The sequence below is a fragment of the Balaenoptera acutorostrata genome, chromosome 3 (genome assembly GCF_949987535.1).
Source record: "Balaenoptera acutorostrata chromosome 3, mBalAcu1.1, whole genome shotgun sequence".
NCBI lineage: Eukaryota > Metazoa > Chordata > Mammalia > Artiodactyla > Balaenopteridae > Balaenoptera > Balaenoptera acutorostrata.
The window spans coordinates 143,127,565-143,149,717 of record NC_080066.1 but is presented as its reverse complement, the minus strand read 5'-3'; the positions used below and the strand labels follow the sequence as shown (position 1 = coordinate 143,149,717).

Below are 22,153 nucleotides of genomic sequence, written 5' to 3'. Positions count from 1 at the left end.
AGTATGTGTGGGCTGTATATATATGTGTGCTCTTTTGACTAGGCTTGACCTTCAGCTCCCATGTCCTTCCTTTTAGTGTTTAAGAATCCTGTAGCAAGAATCCTGCTAAGGCAGCTTAACCAGAATCACCCTCCCTCAATATCTGATTGAGTGCCTCATCCTTCATTATCCCCCAGTTGATGTCTGATTACCCCCACCTACTTTCAGTAAGAATACTGTTGAGTGATGTAGCAATAATCCCCCCATGCCTGATGTTTCTTCATAGTAATTTTCCATCCACTGACCCCCTATCCCCTACTCCTTGGCTATAAATTCCCACTTTTCCTGTTGTATTCAGAGTTGAGTCCAATCTCCGCTATTACAAAACTCTACCACAGTAGCCCCCGTTGAATAAAGTCTGCCTAACCATCTTAAAAAGTGTCATGAATAATCTTTTCTTTAACACCTCCACGCCTTTTTTGATCACATATTTCTCAAAAATTTTTTTAACCATTCATATATATATAAACATATATACATACATATGGTTAGATTTCAAAGTTTATAGTTTTATTATCATGTTCACTATTTTTAAAAATACAGATATAAAAAGAAAAAGAAAAATGTTGATATTAAAAAGTAAATATTACAAACAGGGATTGTACTATTCTCTTCCTGTATCTCAAAAGTCATCTTGCATTTATCTCACCTTGAGGTCATTCCTTAAACTTTCCCAACAGATGGTGTACCAAGGTGATTCCTGGGTTCACATCTTAAAAAGCAGTAATGGTGCCTGTTGCAATTTCTACTTTTAAATTCTCAGTTAAACAAAAAATAACTACTAAAGTTTTTTCTCTTTAAAATGGAACACTTTGAGAGCGTCCAAAAGTGAGCACTTAGACAGTTAATACAGATCAGCCAAATGTATCTAGGAGTCAGTCACTCAGTTGATTTATCACTCTGCTGAACCCTGCTAACGACAGTAGCAGTCTTGATACCTGCAGTTTTTAATGGTTTTTATTCTTAGTCAAACGAATTTAATTAACATCCCAAATGGACCACTGATTTAAAATAGGAGTCAAAAGGAAAATTCTTTCAAAATGTTAGTTAATGGAAAGCATTAAAACTAATAAATCTGCATTTTTGTCTCAGGGTGATTTTCGTATCCATATATGTCACTTAGTACATCATATCAAATATTTAAAGGAGAAATATAGTGGTGATTACACCCAATTTGGCTATTTATTAAGAATTATAAAAAAGTTATGTTTCTCATGTTTCATTTGCAAATAAAACCTGAAACCCTCTCTCATCATCTACAAACAAGACACAAAAAATTATTAAAATAATTTGATTTTTTTAAACATAAAAGCAGTTATTCCAACCATCAGTCAAAAAAGCGGTTTCTGCTTGGCTTAAATCCTCTAAAAGTGTACTTAATTTTTAGTCCAGCAACAAGCCCTTTTCTTACATATATGAAAGTTTGTATTACATATTAAATAGAAAAAAATTTGTTGGAAGGAAAAATTCCACTCAGAAAGTTTTGGTATTTATACATTGATTTTTACTTTTGCTAAACACAAAGTGATGAAATATTACTAAATGTGCTCACAGAAGTGAAAGGAGTTCATGATTCAATAAAGGCAGGGAAATTCTGCCTTAAACTAACATGTTTCCAATAAGACTGAAAATGGACGTGATAATACAATCTCGAATAATATACAATGTGCGTGCCTCCTGAAACTGGTCACGTTTGACATTTTAATTACAGCACTATTTTTGTCAAGACAGCAGCCAGTTCTGCTTCATGTCGTATCAACACTTGATCTATGTAAGCAGCGACAAAACAGTATAGATAGCTGTTAAGTTTAGGGCACTTTTCAAATATCCTCGAATGGACACTAATATGCAAATCAAAGACCATTTTGTTGTAAAGGCAAAAAGCCAAGACTTAGAATCCGCTTAGTACGTTAATTACGAACATCTAGCAGAGAGCCAGGCACAGTAGTGGAATGTTTGAAACACTAGTATTTATCTTTACAAACATACATGAAGTCTTTCCAGTTTTCCTAAGTGTCCTTTGGCTTTAATGGTGCTGATAAGTGAAAGGATAACAAAGCACAACGGAACACATGAAAACCACAATAAATGTCAGCGGTTGTTAGCAACGAAGAGCTCAGCGACAACCACATTTAAAGCCATAGGATCTTTGCGCCCGATACTACAAATCCCAGGGTTCCCTGGGGTGGAGGCGGAGTTGCATTCAAATTGACAGCTTTTTCAGCCAATGATACAGCCAAGCAAAGTACCGCGAGAAGGCCTGATTCTTCCACATTACAACGCTGAAATCATACGAGTTCTGAGCGTATGTGGGTGTTTCAGGGCCCGATTCGAACTACTAAGTATTTCTCACCCGCAGTTACTATCTGGTCAACACAGCAATTCCCTACCCGAGTCTGGCTCTGCGGGAGTTCTAGCGTCTAAACGCTGAAAGGAACTCACGTCATCCTATGTCAACGGAAGGACCCATTCGTCCGAGGAAGAGGCGGAACTCGTTTTACTCTTGCCCTTTATTGGCCACGCAGCAAGGAGACCTAAGCTTTCAGCACAAACGATAAGTCGTTAAAACTTCCGCTAACGTAACGTAAAGGGCAGTGCTGTGTAGCGCTATACGGAAGCTGGGTCTACGCAGGCGCAGATATCTTGCATTCGTCCAATCCGGAGAGAGACCACCCCCTGGCGCTTCTTCGCTCCCCCCGCCCAACCTCTTTCCCTTCCCCTGGGCTATGGCCCGCCTCTCTACTGCTGACCAATCCGCTGCATCCTCCTTTGTGCTTTTATCCAATCAGAGAGGTGGACGGTGGAGTTCCGGTCGACCGGTCCGCGCAGAGGCTGTGCTGCGAGTTCTCTCCTGCAGCAGGTGTGGGCTCTCCGATGAGGTATATTTCCAAGACCTGCGTTGGGCAGGTTCCTGGGATGGGCAGCTCTCTAGACGGGCAACGACAGTGCCGGTTGACTGTAGAAAGCCGAAGCCGCTGAGCCTGTAGCACGAGGAGCAGAGGGAAATGGGGAGGAGCTGGGAGGAGAGAACCACGTGTTGGGGCTTCTGGTGCAGTTGTCGGAGCCCCTGGGTCATGCCCGTGCTGTCCCTGCCCCGCGGGCCTTCCAAGGGTTAGGTTGGTGTCGCCGAAGCCGCCCCCAGCACTTCTCTGGGTTATTGTTGGGTAAAAACAAAGCGCCTATTCGTCAAGTGTTCAAGGAGAGGTAGCCAGGACCTATTTTTCCCCTTCCCTCATTCCCTTTCCTCGCATTCTTAAATTACGCACCTCCTGGGTTGGTTAATTTTCGGGGTCAGAAAGCAGATTTTCCTTTGGGAAGAGACGTGCTGGAGTGTATAGTACGAACTCTGAGACTAGCTACCATGATAAGCACTTTACGTGTATTATCTCATTTAATCCATACAGCAGCATCTAAAGGGTTAGGTACTGTTACGGTTCTCATTTTCATGCGAAGAAACAGATATGTTAAGTTACTCGTCCACGTGTTCTCTTCAGCTTTTCTCTGACCACTTAATTGAGTGTGACATTCGGCTTCCATGCACGTAAAATTTAAATATGGTATTGCTTATAAAATGTTGGTCTTGTTTTCTTTCCTAACTTGAAGTTATTTTAGAAGTTAATACAACGTACCTAGAAGTAAATCAATTGATATTATCAAGGTAAAATGATCTAGTAGAAACACATCAGAGTAGGAGCCGTTTACTAACCTTTGGGCAAGTCACCTGCTCAGCCGCCGCTTCCTCCACTGCAGAATTGAAATCAATTCCAGAGTTGTCTACTTCCTGGAGTCGTGAGGATCAAATGATATAATATGTGTAAATTACTGATGTTAACTATGTATGACAGTTTTCTGCTTTTCAAATTCTTTCCTGTGGAAGCTGGACTATCGTTAATATGCAATATATATTATAATTAAAATATTATATATATACACACATACAGTGGATAGCATGCAGCCTAGTACCACTTGAGTGTGAAATACCTCTTAAGCGTATGTGGCCCACTTATCTGCTTATCCAGGGTTCAGGATAGTATTCCCTGTGAATGCAGAAGTGGTACTTGTCTGGTTTGTATTCTTTTCTCAGACTGCTGTAGATAGCATAAAGCAAAAGTAGATCAGCTCATTTAACTGCTTTTCTGAGTTCTGATTACTTTGGGAGACTCTGAAGGGAGGTCCCATTTCCTTGCCTTTTTCAGCTTCTGGTAGCCTCTTACATTCCTTGGCTTGTGGCTCCTTCATTTTAAAAGCACATCACTTCAATCTCTGCTTCCGTAATCATATCACCTTCTCTTCCGTAGTCAAATCCGTCTGCTTTCATCTTAGTGGGGGCACTTGTGTTTATACTTAGGTCCCATCTAGATAATCCAGAATAATCTCTCCATCTCAAGATCCTTAGCTTAATTACAAAATCCCTTTTGATGTATAAGGAAACATTAATAGGTTCCGGGAATTAGAGCTTGGATGTTTTGGGGGTGCATTATTCAGCTTGCCACAAAGGGTATAAAGAAGGGTAAAACATATCCTATCCTAGTGCAGCTTAAAGTCTAGTAGGATATGCTGTAAGAGAAAAAAAAAAAAAAATGACTTCTGGATTGCTGTGAAAAGACCCTTCTAAATTACCATAGGTTGGTACTTCAGCTTTTCCCCTGGGAAACAGAAGAGGTAAATGAATATTCCTGTGATAATGTGGATATAAAGCCTGAATTAACCCCTTAGAAGAGTGAAATTTCTTTATATACTAATCTTCTACCTTAAAAATTCATGTGAGTATTGCATTCAATTTCATAATATTTGTGTTTGATACTATTTTGAACTATTGCCACATCATAACATTGCTGTTCTACGGAGATAGACAGTTTATTTTGTGGCTTCTTATAATAGCCAGTTTACTATAGTCATAGGTGTGTCCCCTAGTTTAGAAGCATGACTTCAGATGGTGGGGATTTATTATAAGGAAGCCATTTATGCAACTAAATACGCTGAGTCTCATTGCTCCTAAGGCTAGAATATGCACTAGGCTTCATGGAGAACTGGACTGATAGTCCCTCACGATTGATATCCTCTAGTCCCCCCAGCAAGGAGATAGTAGCTCTGATGACTTCAGTTTTTTGTTGTATCTTCAGAAGAAGGTAATAATCTGTTGCTCTCATGTCTGGCTGGAATTAATAATTCTCAGGAGACAGAATCTGATGAGTTGGGTTTGTTACCATCCCACCCAGTACGGATATGTTGGAATAAGATAAAATACGAAAGAACCCAGCTTCAAGTAGGCATTCAGTATATAAGAACTACTCTGTAACAGTCTCTGTGCTTTTTGCATGGAGATGGAAGGGTAAAGGGCAAGGAGAAGCACATGTGGGACATTTCTGTGGGCCAGGCCTAGAAGTGACCTACATTGCTTTTTCTCAGGTTCTTTTGGCTAAAACTCTGTCACATAGCCACACCTAACCAGTCTAGTTGTGTGCCTACGCTAGTGATCTGCTGATGAGGTAGCAGGCTGCTCCAATGGGCAATACCTGTAGCCAACTTGTTAAGACTTGTCCTCAACCCTTAGTTTCCAGCCTTTAGTTTCTTCACCCTGTGAACTCTGTTGGTGTCCAAATGCCTCTAGACAAACCTATTACACAAATTTCTTTTTTTGCTGGCTCCATAGCTTTGCCATCATCAGGTCCACAAGAAAAAGTCTCACATCCTTTGCTCTATAAATAACAATGCAGTGCGATGCACCCATTTGTCCTTGTTCTGTTTGAGCAGGTATCCAGCCACAGTATCTTGGACTTTTCCAGGCATGGCTCTTGTATCAGCAGTCTACAGGGTACCAGCTCAAGGTCTGAGTTTGACTGTAATGGCCTATATGGGAAAAGAATCTAAAAAAGAGTGGATATATGTGAACAGATTCACTTTGCTGTACAGCATAAAGTAACACAACATTGTAAATCAACTCTACTCCAATAAAAAATAATAATTTTAAAAAAAGGTCTGAGTTTGAACCACTGTCGTGCATGGTAAAGTGGGCCCAAGGAAAAAATTCTGTAATATTTTTCCACAAATAACTTATTCCAAAAAAATTCTTTATCAGCTTCTTTAGTGCTTTTATTCCCTCAAAGTGGTGTCAAGCTAATGATTACAAGACTAGTTTTAGGCCGTCTTCTTTACAAGTCCAATGTGGGTGGTCCGCCACCTAACTTAGGGCTGTGAGGGTATAGTACACAGTTTATAGCTACAACATTTTTATTTTTGTGCACTTAAGGTACAGTTTATTGGGTGTTTTCTCGATAATTAATTACATACTGATAATCCAAACCTAAGCTATTTCACTTATTTGTTATATGTTCCTATTTGGGTCACCAGCCTTCTCTGTTCCTTGGCTGGTTAGTAATTCAGGTGAAATAGATACAGAGGAATGAACATTTAAAAATTTTTTTAAAATAAATTTATTTATTTATTTTTGGCTGTGTTGGGTCTTTGTTGCTGCACATGGGCTTTCTCTAGTTGCGGCCAGCGGGGGCTACTCTTTGTTGTGGTGCGTGGGCTTCTCATTGTGGTGGCTTCTCTTGTTGTGTAGCACGGGCTCTAGGCGCGCGGGCTTCAGTAGTTGTGGCACGCGGGCTCTGGAGCGCAGGCTCAGTAGTTGTGGCTCACAGGCTCTAGAGCGCAGACTCAGTAGTTGTGGTGCATGGGCTTAGTTGCTCCGCGGCATGTGGGATCTTCCCGGACCAGGGCTCGAACCCCTGTCACCTGCATTGGCAGGTGGATTCTTAACCACTGCACCACCAGGGAAGTCCTAGAGGAATGAACATTTTAATTTTATTTATTTATTTATTTATTCATTTATTTTATTTATTTATTGGCTGTGTTGGGTCTTCATGGCTGCGTGCAGGCTTTCTCTAGTTGCAGCAAGTGGGGGCTACTCTTCTTTGTGGTGCGCAGGCTTCTCATTGCAGTGGCTTCTCTTGTTGCAGAGCACGGGCTCTAGGCGCACAGGCTTCAGTAGTTGTGGCTCGCGGGCTCTAGAGCGCAGGCTCAGTAGTTGTGGCGCATGAGCTTAGTTGCTCTGCGGCATGTGAGATCTTCCCGGACGAGGGCTCGAACCCGTGTCCCCTGCATTGGCAGGTGGATTCCTAACCCCTGCACCGCCAGGGATGTCCCGGAATGAACAATTTTAAAAACTGTCTTTGAAACGGATAATCTCTGGGAAGCTAGCATTTAAGTGATTGAGAGGTATGGTAGTTAGAAGTGATTTTTTTTTTTTTACTTTCTGAAAAATGATATTATTATAGAGTTACGTTATTTCACATTTATGCATTTAAAATTGGATTCAGTTACCTTGTTTGTGTGTGTGTGTGTGTGTGTGTGTGTGTAAGTAACTCCCTATCACTTAGCTTTAAATGCAGATTTTTCTTGGGTTCCAAGTTCATTTTGGCTGAATTAACTTGTTCATCATTTCAGCTAGATAACTTGTACATCATACAATAATGAGATTTTTAGCAAATCTCTTTACATTTTAACGACCATAAAACTTCATTATGTTTTCTACTGTATATTTTCCAAATGTTCTTGGCTGTGAAACAACTTGAAAGGTATAAAGCTTAAAATTGTGGCAGCATGATGTAATAGAAGAAGCGCTTGGAGTCAGAAGGTATATCTAGACCATGCACAATATTTAACTTTTCTGAGCTTAAGTTTCGTATTTGTAAAATAAGAATAATAGTACTTCTCCTACTTAACTCTCGGAGTTGTGAGAAACAGACGAAATAACATACTATAGTCCTTTGAAAAATGTAATTCTTTCATAAACAAAATATAAGGTTATATTAAGTATCTGTTATACCTTAAAAGGTTCAAGTTTAGCATGAATTCTATTGTGAAATCCACTCGTTCAAGTGATTTTTTTTTTTTTAAGTTTTTTGCTGCTTCATAAGATGACTGGACCAAAAAATGATAAAAATCCTGTCTATCAAGTCTTTTAAATTAATATTAGTGTTAATTAATACTATTTTCCCAATTTCATTCCTTTGGTGTGCTAACAGTACAATTTCATAGGAAAATTAAAAGAAACCTCTTCTTCCAAAGACTAATAACTTTTCCTGATAGTGTAGATTAGTTTACCATATCAGTTAATATATTTCTTTTGCATGTTCCTTTGTATTAGTATGTATGCTGAGGTAAGTGATGGCTCCATTCTTTTTGTGGACATTCATCCTGATTATTAGTACTTTTTATTGGCCTACAAAAAAACCGAATTTCACCATTCCTTGAATTGCAATGGAGCTAGTGGTTAAGAGCACAGATCCTTAAACCTGACGACCTGAGTTGAATACTGGCTCCAATTATAACTACTTTGTAGGCTGTTAGAATTAAATGAGTAAATATTTGTGAAGTGCTTAAAACAGTGCCTGACAAACACTATTAAATAAATTCCTTCCTTAATGATTTTATTCAATATCATTCATCAAGTATTAATGTGAAATAATAGCTAAAAGAGAAAAAGCTCTAGGGGATGGCTTATATTTTAAATTATATCTTGTAGCTGATATTTTAAGTCTCTAAGCCTATAAATACTTGGAAATTTACACATCCATTCAACTAAAATTTGCACTGGATTTCACATCATTGATATTACCACTGTCTTAAAAAACTTTGTTAAGGCCTTCCACATATTCATGCTTTAAATATTTTAACTTTTATGTTGCTTGGTTGTATGAAGTCATTTTGATTAGTGCAAATAAGAATTATAACAGGACTTCACATTTGAATGGCCATTTAAGAATGCTTTGTAAAATATTTCCTTTATATCATTTGAGAGGCAGTATAAGAAAGTATTTAAGAGTTTGGGCTCTGAAACCAGTTTTGAGTTCCAATCCCTGCTATGCATTTGTGAGCAAAGTGACCTCTGGCATATCACCTACCTTTTCTAAGCTTTACTTCCTAATTATAAAATGGGAGAAGTAAGTGTACCTACTTTGTAGGGCTGTCTGGAAGGTTAAATGAGACATAATGCGTATAAGGCATTTAGAACAGTGCCTGGATTATAACAAAAGTTCAGTATGTCTTAGTTGCTGTTAATGTCACTGATGCATACAAAAGTATCAGTAAACAGAACAAGTGGAAATGTGAGGCAACCAAGATTCAGATTGGATCTGTAATTTACTGAAGGTCACATGCAAAAAAAAAAAGTAAGCCTCCTTACTTCTAGTGCAGATCGTTTCCCATAAAAACACTGCCTTCATTTCCACCTTTAACACCTTTCAGCTCACTCATATTGACTAGGTCCATCTCAGAGACACGTTTCTTCATTTTCCATTGTGTTTCCAATTCTTGGCTGCTTGTTAGAGTATTTTTATCTTGGTTCTAATTCTGTCAGACTGCTTCCCTTTCTTCATGAATCCTTAAGCCCTGTATTACTCAGACCTAAAGTTGTTAGCATGCATGACAGGCATCTGTTTTCAAGAAAGGAAGAAAGAATAGATACTGAAGCTAAATTTTTCATAGTGGTTAGTTTTTGTTGTTGTTGCTTTTTAATTAATTAATTATTTAATTTTTGGCTGTGTTGGGTCTTCGTTGCTGTGCGCGGGCTTTCTATAGTTGCAGTGAGCGGGGGCTACTCTTCGTTTCGGTGCGCGGGCTTCTCATTGTGGTGGCTTCTCTTGTTGTGGTGCATGGGCTCTAGGCACGCGGGCTTCAGTAGTTGGGACGCGCGGGCTCTAGAGCGCAGGCTCAGTAGTTGTGGCGCACGGACTTAGTTGCTTTGCGGCATGTGGGATCTTCCCGGACCAGGGCTCGAACCTGTGTCCCCCTACATTGGCAGGTGGATTCTTAACCACTGCGCCACTGTGATTTCATTAGCCTATCATTAATTTGTATTTAATGTAGCACTAAATTATTTTTGCAGAGCTATTTTATTCTTTCCAAACTTTCCCTTCTTCCCGCCCCCCCACCCCGAGGTTGTAAAGTCAAATTGAAGTTATTTCTTAGGAACTAAGAAGGGAGCCTGAAAATCACACAAATACCCTGAGCCATTCTAAAAATAGGAAGAATACAATGTTTTGAATCATTGGGTTATTTTTTAAAATCTTGAAAGATTATAATGTGGATGTATCTTTTTGGCATCAAAAGCATGTTTAGGGCTTCCCTGGTGGCGCAGTGGTTAAGAGTCTGCCTGCTAATGCAGGGGACGCGGGTTCGAGCCCTGGTCTGGGAGGATCCCACATGCCGCGGAGCAACTAGGCCCGTGAGCCACAACTACTGAGCCTGCGCGTCTGGAGCCTGTGCTCCGCAACAAGAGAGGCCACGATAGTGAGAGGCCCGCGCGCCGCGATGAAGAGTGGCCGCCGCTTGCCGCAACTAGAGAAAGCCCTCACACAGAAACGAAGACCCAACACAGCCAAAAATAAATAAATAAATAAATTAAAAAAAAAAAAAAAGCATGTTTATATCATATAAGCAAAGCACATAGTATTTAGTGCATTATACTGGAATTTTGAGTTAGTTTGATCCCGTAAAGTATTTTGTGAAAGAAGAGTTGCATTTTGAACATACTGGTCTGAAATTTGGGTTTGTAGATCTAGTTATTAAATTGCATTAAAACCATCAGGTGTTTGCTGAATACTTTCTGCCTATAGGGTACTGTGTAAGATGGTAAAGTGATGTTCCCAAATCCTAGCCCTTTCCTTAGCTTCCTCAGTTATGCCTTCCTGGTGCTTTCTATGATGTTAGGAGGTTGAGTGAATTTACCTCTAAACTGTGGTTATGGATGTTTTATCAGTAGTGATAATATTATTACTATTTAATTTCTCCACAAAAGGGATAGCTGCTTCTAAAGCTTGGTCTGTGTGTGTGTGTGTGTGTGTTTCCTGTCTTTGACTGTCATTGTTTTACATCTATGTGTCGTTCCTTATCTTTGCCTCCTGCCTGCCTCTATTGAGTGTGTTATGTGTGTGTTTATATTTTTATACTCCTCTCATGGGAAGTAGCATTTCGTGAGGTAAGCTGTGGAGTTAGTCTCAGGCTGGTGGAGGATTGATATTAAAGAATTGGAAAATATGGTTCCTGTCCTTAAGAAGTTTATACTGGAGAAAGAAGCAAATATAAATATATAAAACATATAACTAGAGATAAATAACACTTTAGTATATTTGGTATATGATTGCTAAATGAGTAACAGTTGATATTTTGGCATTCAGAGGGAGTAGAAACTCACTTTAGGCTGAGTTAAGAAAGATTTTGTAGTACTGGTAGAATTTGAGCTATATCTTGAAGCATGGGTATTATCTAGATAACTCAAGAAAATGATGTAGGATTCTTGGAGAGAGTAGCAACTCTTTGCAGTTGTATTGTGGGGAAAATATTTTGCCTAGCCTATTAAAGTATTGATGAGTCTGGGCTTGCTATAAAATATAGTGTGTAATTCACATGTTCAAACATCTGCAGTTCATGCAGAAACAACAAAAGAATGTATGTCAGACTTTATAAAAATTAAGTGTTTCATTTTATGTACTTAAGAAATGTTTGTGAAATCTATATTTGCTTTTATTTCTGATATACTGTCAATACTTTTTACAACATGAAGTTGGCTTCTAAGAATAAAACTCTCACATGATATTTCTCGTGTGGGAAGTAAGAAATTTTCCTGTTCTTGACATCTTTGGCCAGGAATCAGATGTTAAGTCAAGTGTTTCCTGTCATGCTCTGTATCAGGCACAGCGGAGGTTATTGCAGTTGCAGGCGAGAGGTAATGGAAAACAGGAGGATAGTGGCAGGACAAACAGTGAGGAGATGGATGTAAAGGGAGATTTTCAAGGTAGGCTTTATTAACTAGGGGAGTCTTGTCGTTTGCCTCCCTTTAATCAAAGGTAATTCTGAGATTTTGAGCCTTGGTGACTGAGAAGATTGTGCAGTTAACAGAGATGAAGAATATATGTTTGAGTTACATTTTGAGTATATTTATTTTGAAGTTTTGGCAGCACGTTCAGGGGTAGAGGTCTAGGCAGACATTAGAAATATAGGATTGGAATTTTGAAGAGAGATCAGGGTTGAGGATAAAATCTAGGAGTTCACATAGAGGTAGGAATTTATTTATTTATTTATAGAAATAAATTTATTTATTTATTTTTGGCTGCATTGGGTCTTTGTTGCTGGGCGCGGGCTTTCTCTAGTTGCGGTGAGCGGGGGCTACTCTTCGTTGTGGTGCTTGGGCCTCTCATTGCAGTGGTTTCTCTTGTTGTGGTGCATGGGCTCCAGGCACGTGGGCTTCAGTAGTTGTGGCTCATGGGCTTAGTTGCTCCGCGGCATGTGGGATCTTCCCGGACCAGGGCTCGAACCCGTGTTCCCCGCATTGGCAGGCAGATTCTTAACCACTGCGCCACCAGGGAAGTCCCGAGGTAGGAATTTATATTGCCAGGTGAAGAGGAAAAAACAACTTAAGAAAATCTCAGTTATCCTGGGTGACAGTGGAAATTTATTCTGTTTAGAGACTTTGTAATTAAGTCCTGAATGATGTTTTTTGTCATTCTCTAATTTTTGCACCTGTTGCTTGATGGCAGTAGTCATCAGTGCCATGAACAAAGAAGGCAAGTATTAAAAAAGAATTTGGTAGCTTAAGTCTTCATGTTTAGTAAAGTTAAACTTGACAGTACATTATTTCCAGTCCTTTTTATCCTTCACATCAGATCTGTACAGTAAGCATGGAATTTTTTTTTCCTCTTAATATCCGGCTTTTGTAGCATGGTTCAAGAATTATGCCTTTTGTTGGTTATTTCTCTAATATCAGGATCTTTCACTGTGTTCAGAGGAAAGGAAATGAGTTTAGAACTTAACTAGATTCTGATCTTCCCGTGATACGGCACAAAGTGGTTAAGAGAACCGGTCTGTCCTATTGAATCTTTACACGAATATAAAGCTATAAATATTTATGTTTAAGGGTTTTTACCACTGTTTTGATTTCTATTTCAATAGATCCCTTTTGGATACTCATCTAATTTGGAGTAATAAATAGTGAATCTATACTTCAAAATGTAAAAGAAGATATCTTTAACTATCAATTTATAAATATTTATAAACTGTTGCCTTTTGTATGAGAGATATGTGGACATGATTATAAGCTCTCCAGTATTAGGAAGCCTCATTCTGGCTTAACCTTATTTCAGGCACTGGTTAACAGTGGAAATTAAAAGAATTATTAGTATGATAAAGTGTTAAAGCATCTTTCTGTTTGGTGACTTTTGGGGAGAACATTTCATACTGTGAATTCACCGTAGAAGTTATCTAGTCTGCTTGTCTCCCTGCCCCCCTCCCCCCCAGTGTATATATTCAGTTTGATGTCAGTTATCATGGTTAACAGCATGGGGGATATGTATATATATATGTAAAATCTAATAGGTTATTCTGCAAGTTTATCGTTTGACACTTGCATTTCTTTGAAGTTCTCTGTGCTGGCACTTCTTGGTCTTTCGGGCCAGGCATCATTCTGAGCACTTAACATGTAGTAATTAGTTTATATCTTATAACAACCCTGTTAGGTTGGAACTGTTAACCTCTGTTTAAAGAATAGGAAGCTGAAACACATAGCTAGTGAAGCCAGAATTTTTTTTTTTTAACATCTTTATTGGACTATAATTGCTTTACAATGGTGTGTTAGTTTCTGCTTTATAACAAAGTGAATCAGCTATACATATACATATATCCCCGTATCCCCTCCCTCTTGCGTCTCCCTCTCATCCTCCCTATCCCACCCCTCTAGGTGGTCACAAAGCACAGAGCTGATCTCCCTGTGCTATGCAGCTGGTGAAGCCAGAATTTGAACCCTGACAGTCTGGCGGTATACCCATTCTCTTAACTACTGTGCAATACCTATTTCTCTAAGCCTCAGTTTCCTCACCTAAACAGCAGTAATAAAAAGATTATCTTTTAGGGTTATTGGTAGGGTTAAATGAAGCAATGCATGTGAAGAGACTGATACAGGAACCTAGTTATTAATGATCAGTTAATACTAGCTGTCTATTGTTTGGCCACTTTTCTGAGGTTCTTATGGTTCTTTTTTTTTCTTTGTCTCCTTTATAGTTTTTATTTTTCCTCTGCCCATTCCTTTGACTGGTGTTTCAGGGTTCTATTCTTTTTTTTTTCCTAATTTATATTTATTTATTTATGTATATATGTATGTATGTATGGCGGCATTGGGTCTTCATTTCTCCGCGTGTGCTTTCTCTAGCTGCGGCGAGCGGGGACTACTCTTTGCTGCGGTGCATGGGCTTCTCATTGCGGTGGCCTCTCTTGTTGTGGAGCATGGGCTCTAGGGCCTGCAGGCTTCAGTAGTTGTGGCTCGCAGGCTCTAGAGTGCAGGCTCAGTAGTTGTGGCGCACGGGCTTAGTTGCTCCGCGGCATGTGGCATCTTCCCGGACCAGGGCTCGAACCCATGTCCCCTGCATTGGCAGGCGGATTCTTAACCACTGCGCCACCAGGGAAGCCCTCAGGATTCCGTTCTTGACCTGTTGTTTTATATCATTCTGTATAATTCCCCTTCAGGAGTTTCATCCAATTCCCTAGTTTTTAACTACTGCCTATTTCCTATAGTCTGATGACCCAGTTTTATACTTTCCTCCTGAGCTGTAAACTGATGTATCCAAATGTCTATTTTACATCCTCCCTTGGCTACCCCCATATGTCCCTCCAGCCTGATGTGGATAAAACTGTAAAAGGATTTTAATCTAAAATGGAATTGAAGGATATGGAATGGAGAATCTCACACTTGTCCTCTCAGAACAATGAAACTTAAAGACTGAGAGACTGATTTCCCATAAATGCCTGATTTACAAAAGAGTGAAGCTTAACCTCTGACCAATGAATCTCTCCCTGTCTTTGAGCCAGTGAACCCTCTGCGTGGCCCCTAGTTGGACCCTCCCCTTTTGCGCTCCTTGCCCATAAATGCAACCCAACCTAAACCTTCAGTGGACTCACCTGTAGCTTACTGCAGCATGCATGTCCCGAACTGCAGTATCTCTGCTACTCCAGGATAAACTCGATTTTCAGTAACTCGAGTTTGCCTTAGCTTACCGCTTTTCTTTTAGGTTGACATTACATGGTGTCATAAGTGATCTGAAGGCGCCAACCACTTGAACTTCCGGGATCAAGTGAGGTTCCTGCACTTGAGTCCTTTGCACTGTTTGCTTCTGTGAGTCGCTGTAACTTTCAGTTTGGTAAGTCTCCTCTCAGATCTCAAGCTACCTCCTTTTGGTTGAGCTGTCTTACTTTATTCAAAATCTAGATAAAGACAGATTGTCTTTCTGGTAAGTACTCTTTTGTTTCTGATAATTTTATCTAGTCATCTGAATGTACTAAAGGTGGCCTCCCCCTTGGGGAATCCTAGCCAGTTTTATGTTAAAAAAATTATGGTCCTTCCTCATGGGCATGTTTGACTAAATAGACCAATCTTACAAAGGATAACATAGAACTCCAACTGTCATTTTGTGGAACCTTTGATCTCCCCAAACTTGTTTTCTTTGAACTAAGTTAGAAGACCATGGCTACAATATTAAGCAATCTGAGTGGGATTGTTATTTTAATTGGTATCTAGAGGCTACTAAACATTCAGGATTCTAAAATTGCCTCCTTATTGTTTCTACATTAACTGAAGCAAATAAACAACCAAAGATGGATAAAAAAGTTCCAGAGCCCTTTTCCTCAGTGCTAACCGAGGTCCTTTCTAACCCCACTGTTCCACCTCCTCTGTATCCCTCCTTGCCCCTTCCTGAGTCTCTCCTCTGTCTGAATTTACTTTCGTTCCTCACCAAACTGAGCCCATTAAGATCTTCTTTTTCAAAATGAGACCTTCTGAGCATCCTACTAAAAACTGCCCTAGATTTCCTACGCCCCATGGACAAAGACCAAAATTAGGGCTGTAATTAAGGATTTCCCCAAGGTAACTGAGGATCCCCATACATTTGCTGAGGAATTCAGTATTGTAACCCCAACCTACCAACGTAGTCTCTCTGGTCTCTATTAATTAGTTCATTTGCTTGTTGGAGAACATCAGGCCCCACAATGGATTAAAACTGCAGGTTGGGGAAACCCTGAACAACTTCTAGGGTTTAAGCTAAACCAACCAGTAGTCCTTTTATATGGTCAACCTCATCGTATAGCCAAAAGGCTGCACAGAACCATCCCTAGAGCCTTCCCCAAACCTGTGGACTGGAATAAAACTCAGGTATGCATCCAAAAGCCTGCCGAATCCTTCCATGACTATTACAACAAACTCCAAATTGTTTTCAAAGAAAATTCTGGACTCCCCATAGACGTTGAGTCCACTCAGGTGGCTTTTTTTTTCTTTAAAAATGGTTTTTTTTTTTTTTAAAACTAATTTATTTACTTTATTTATTTTTGGCTGTGTTGGGTCTTCGTTGCTGTGCGCAGGCTTTCTCTAGTTGCGGCGAGCGGGGGATACTCTTCGTTGCGGTGCGCGGGCTTCTCATTGCGGTGGCTTCTCTTGTTGTGGAGCATGGGCTCTAGGCGCGCGGGCTTCAGTAGCTGTGGCTCACGGGCTCAGTAGTTGTGGCTCTCGGGCTCTAGAGCGCAGGCTCAGTGGTTGTGGCGCACGGGCTTAGTTGCTCCACAGCATGTGGGATCTTCCCGGACCAGGGCTCAAACCCATGTCCCCTGCATTGGCAGGCTGATTCTTAACCACTTTGCCACCAGAGAAGTCCCCACTCAGGTGGCTTTTAATTCCATGTGTATAAATGGCCTGCACAAGAACTTATCCTTGTTGGTCAAAAGAACCTGTATGGAATGGGAGACAGTGTTCACCCCTGACCTTGTCAATCTGGCTAATAAATTAGCTCACATCATAGAAGGTGACTCTAGAAAAAAGACAACTAAGATTTTGAATCTACAACACCAACGGATAGAAACTCCAAAGCAAATCCATCCTACAGGACTATGTCATTATTATAAAAAAACCTGACCATGGAAAAAGGATCGCTACAAATTGAAATCCAAATAGTCACCACCTTCTAAGAACCCATGGCCAAACCCACCCCCAGTGATGGGACTCCAAGGACACACAGGGACTGTTCCTTGTCTGCCATTAAATAGAGTGGAGAAAACTACTCTCCAGATCAGGGACAAATTCCTTACAGTTTTTTTAAAAAAAATAAATTTATTTATTTGTTTGTTTATTTATTTATTGCTGCGTTGGGTCTTCATTGCTGTGCGCGGGCTTTCTCTAGTTGCAGCAAGCTGGGGCTACTCTTTGTTGCCGTGTGCGGGCTTCTCATTGCGGTGGCTTCTCTTGTTGTGGACCATGGGCTCTAGGCACACAGGCTTCAGTAGTTGTGGTGCACGGGCTTAGATGCTCTGTGGCATGTGGAATCTTCCCAGACCAGGGCTCGAACCCGTGTCCCCTGCATTGGCAGGCGGATTCTTAACCACTGCGCCACCAGGAAAGTCCCTCCTTACAGTATTAATTGATACAGGAGCTACTCTTATAAGTGCTGAACCCCACTACAATTAAACAGTCCCTTTCTTGGAGTAATATGTATGTTCAAATAGTGGGAGTCTTAAAAAAAACTGCAATGTGTCCTTATTTCTCAGCCCATATTTTTTTGTCTGGACCTTTGCAAGATAAATGCCTGCTCCCAAACATTTACTGGGATGAGATTTTCTGGAGAAATACAATGCTGCCTTTTTTTTTTCTCTCTCTCTCAAAAGGCAGAAATATCCCTTGAGTTTGAATTCAACACTTAGGAAAATTTAACCCCTTTTGCCATTATTTGCACTCTACAAACCAAGGCAGTCCAAACTTCGTACTCATCTGCCCAATTAAACCTGGTATTCCCTAATCTTTGGACAAAATTCTTAACAGAAAAAGGCACAATTCATGGTGCCCCTCCCATTATGATCCAGATTGACTGCACAAAACCTCTCCTAAGAATAAACAAATATTCTGTGAATAAGGAAGGTTTACAGGGCATAAGGCCCATTATAGAGGACCATAAGGCCCAAGGACCTATTATCCTTTGTGCTAGTCCTTGTAATACCCTTATTTTGCCTGTTAAAAAAACAGGATGAGGATGGAGATTTGTCCAAGACTGTAGGGCAATAAATAACATTGTAATTCTTTGCCGTCCTGTCTTTTCTAATCCCCACATGCTGTTGGTATCCATCCATACTGGAAGCAACTTTTACATTCTAGTCAACTTATACAGTGGGCTTTTAGTATCCCTGTTGAAAGGGGTAGTCAGTGTCTCTTTGCCTTTACCTGAGAAGGACAACAGTACATCTGGACAGTCATGCCTCAAGGCTTTACTGAGGTCTTCTTACTTCTCACAAGTTTGAAAGGCTGATTTAAATGACATAAAATTCTCTGGAGGCTTTCTTGGGCTAGCTGGTCATTGTCATAATTGGCTCCCAAATTTCTCCTTAGTGGTTCAGCCCCTATATGCCTTACTAAAGAACACCAACCTGACCCCATTGTTTGGATGATCAAGATAGCTTGGCCTTTAAGATCTTGAAGGAAAGCCTAATAAATCCACCTGCCTTTGGACACCTAAATTATCAGCTACCCTTTTTCCTTTTTGTATATGAGAAGGAAGGGAATGCCCTCGGATTACTTACCCAAAAACATGGGGGCTTTCACCGACCTTTAGGTTTCTACAGCCAACAGTGAGATCCAGTGGCCTGAGAATACTCCACCCCCACCCCTTAGAGCTATGCCTGCTTCCACTCTTTTAGTAAAGGCTACTGAAGAGATTGTTATAGGATCCTCCTTGATCATCTTTGTACCTTAGCCTGTTGAGCCTTTCTTAAATTTTGCACCACACTCAACACCTTTCAGCGAGACGTCTTACCACCTATGAAATCCTCTTACTAACCTCCCCTCATATGACCCTTATTCATTATAACAGTCTCAACCCTGCTATCCCTCTTCCATCTTGCACTGATGAAATTCCCCATGTCTGTTTGACTTTGATGGATCACCTCTTGACCCCTCATGATGACTTACAGGAAACCCCCTTGGTGAATGCTGATCTGGTTAATTGATGGTTCTTGCCTAAAAAGTGAGAATGGCAAATTCTGTGCCAGGTATGCAAGGTCATTGAGGCTGTACCCTTGCCTTCGACCACTTCAGCCCAACAAGCGGAGTTACATGCTCTCATTCAAACATATGTTTTAGCCAAAGGCAAGATGGCAAATGTCTGTACAGATAGTTGACATGCCTTTGGGATAGCCCATGACTTTGGAATGTTATGGAAACAGTGGGGTTTCCTTACTTCTAGTGGAGTTAAAATTAAGAATGGCCCTTATGTCCAAAATTTGTTGGATGCCGTACTGCTGCCAGCAGCTGTAGCTATCATTAAAGTCCCTGGGCATTCCAAGTCTGATTTTCTGGAAGCCAAAGGAAACCACCTCACCAGTATTCCTGCAAAAAATGCCACCCTTCTGAGATCTATAAACCAAACCTCTGTCATGGTCCAGAAGGCTACTCCCCCTGGCGAGGACCTAAGGGAACTAGCCAGGGAAGTACAACAGTTGGCCTCTGAAAGAGAAAAACAGAATTGGAAAGTCAAAGGCTGTTGGTACCGTGAAGTAAAGGGACTCTGGTTTGGACCCAGTAATAAATTGGTCCTGCCAAAAAAAAATCTAAAATTTCCCTTTTTAACTACCATATATGACTTAAACCATTGGTCCAGTGAGAAAATGGTAACATTTATGAATCAATATTGGTGGAGAAACGTCGGCAAGGCCACAAAAAACACATATCTTGTCCTAAATTCAACCCAGAGAAGACTATCTACACTGCCTGGGGACATTTTGATTTACCCAATAGACCATTTGAGGTCCGGCAGATGGATTTCATACAATTGTTCCTGTCTCATGGATATAAATATATTAGGCTAGTAATGGTGTGCATGTTTTCACATGGACTGAAGCATTTCCATGTAAAAAGGCAGCTGCCTCTTCTGTAGCTAAAGTCCTTTTAGAAAAGATTACTTCCATTTGAGGAACCTCCCTGGAACTCCATAGTGACTGGAGAACCCACTTTACTGGACAAGTACTTTCACAAATCTGTGCCATCTGGCCAGTTCTACAACATTTTCATTTTGCTTATCATCCTCACTCTTCAGGACTGGTTGAACATACAAATGGAATTATCAAGAACCATTGGCTGAATTAGTTAAAAATCTCCAAATACCTCAACCAAAAATATTTCTGCTGGTTCTTCTAAATCTTGGACCCGTTCCATTCAGGATTCATAAGCTCTCACCCTTTGAAATAATTATAGGACAGCCAATGCATTTAGTCCCTGCTTCCTTTGACCTACAAATAATAAAAGGGGATATATTTCAGTTTTGCAAAGGTCTAATTAAATCCATTGACAATAATAATGCTTTGGAGGAATAATCTTTCCACAGCATGCTCCCAGGAGACAAAGATGTCAAACACCACACTTTGCAGCCTGGTGACTTCGTCTGTTGTAGAAGGCATATCCATAAAGTTTCCCTCCAACCTTGTTGCAAGGGCCCCTACCAGCTGTTGCTGACTAACCCCTGTGTCGCTAAGCTCCAAGGGATGGACTCCTGGATTCATGCGTCTCTTCTATAAAAAGGCCCCCAAACTTGAGTGGATCTGCAACCTAACTGGTGATTCAAAGCTAAAATTTTCTACTGAAGCAGATGACATCAGAAGTAGACAGCTTTCCCAAGATATCCAGACCAGGCCTCTGTCATGCTGCCTAAAGTTCTAATTGCCCTTTCTTTGGCTTTCTTGCTGCTCTCTTTAGCTTTAGCGCATCCCTTGGCGCACCTTACCAAAACTCCCTGACTCTGCCAGCCTTACTGATTGTTTGATTTCTGCCAGAGCTAATAACATTCATGATGAACCTGAACTGGTAACCTGGCCATTAGCCTTAGAAGGATGGCGAAATCTGTCTGGCAGAGATGTAGGCTTTTCCTTTGGTAACTTTGAAGAGGTGCATGTTCTTCCTTGCAGCAAATTGGCACCAGACATTACAGCATTCCATTGGGTGCCCCCTGCCCATAAAGGAATACCCCTTAATCAATCTGGACTCTTACCCAAAATCTTTCTTTGTGTTTCGAAAACATTTATGGTACTGGCAAAACTCTGACCTCCCTCCCACTAAACACTTGTAACTATACAATTCTATATGATTCAGATGATCATGAATTCACTCCCTGCTGGAATCAAGAAGACTAAATGTCTCCTCCATTAATGTATCTCTGTGGTGGGATAATGAAAATTATAATGGTACCAGGGAATGGGAAGCAGATGTGCTTCCTTTCAATGGTACTTAATGGGGAATTGACCAAAAATCTGGTGAATGGTGGGAACTTAATTCAACTTACCTTCTCCCTGGAGATTCCCCAGACCTCCATGAGAAACTCACCCGCAATAATCAAACTCACCTATTACTCCAAATGTATAGAAATTTAAAATGTTCTTATAGCCATTCCCACCATGCTGTCATGTGCTATGTGTAAACGACCATGTTTTTGATCCTGAGAGCTCTTCTTTTATATCAGGAAAAAAAAGGGGGCCCACTTACACCCTGTCTTTAGAAAACACTGGTTATTTCTTTCTGTGCAGAAACACTCCTCCTTAAATGGAAGGGACGTTGTGGAGTTGTTGCCCTTCCACTGCCTATGTACCCAGTCTGGGTTCTTTCTCCTAACAACTTATAAGAGCGCGTCAAAGCTGGGATGGATATAATTTTGGATGGATGCCCACAAATAACCCCATAGTAGATAGAAAGGGGTTTGGGCGTGCCTTTGCCTGAGTCTTTTTCCCCGTGGGTTGGAGTAACGGACTTGAAAAAGCAATTTGAAGCCTCTCCATAGTCATGGCAGCTACCCTTAATGCTTCTCTTAGAGCCTTTGAAAATCAACAAACCCAAACAGACAGCCTAGCAGAAGTCGTCTTACAAAACCACAGAGCACTACACCTCCTCACTGCACACTAGGGAGGAACCTGTGTCCTGCTTGGGGAAGAAGGCTGTTTTTATGTTAACAAATGGGGAAAAATAATACAAGAAATAAAAATGGTGGACAGTATCAATCTGTTAACTGAAATAGGCCAAGCTCCAGGACTTGGGACATTCTCAACCTAT

At 40.6% G+C, this 22,153-nt stretch overlaps 1 protein-coding gene across 8 annotated transcripts in view; it reads left to right on the top strand.

Moving 5' to 3' along the window:
* The first annotated feature begins 2,784 nt into the window (after nucleotides 1-2,784).
* The window catches only part of WDR89 (WD repeat domain 89), a 38,407-nt gene continuing 19,038 nt past the window's right edge, over nucleotides 2,785-22,153 (top strand). For 5 of the 8 annotated variants that reach the window (XR_003624398.2, XR_003624397.2, XM_007192970.3 and 2 more), the window contains exons 1-2: nucleotides 2,835-2,918; nucleotides 15,102-15,230. The gene's annotated coding sequence lies outside the window, so the exon portion shown is untranslated. Of the gene's footprint in view, nucleotides 2,919-15,101; nucleotides 15,231-22,153 lie in introns of all 8 variants that reach the window. The other 3 variants (XM_057544496.1, XM_057544495.1, XM_007192971.3) reach the window with 2 other exon arrangements.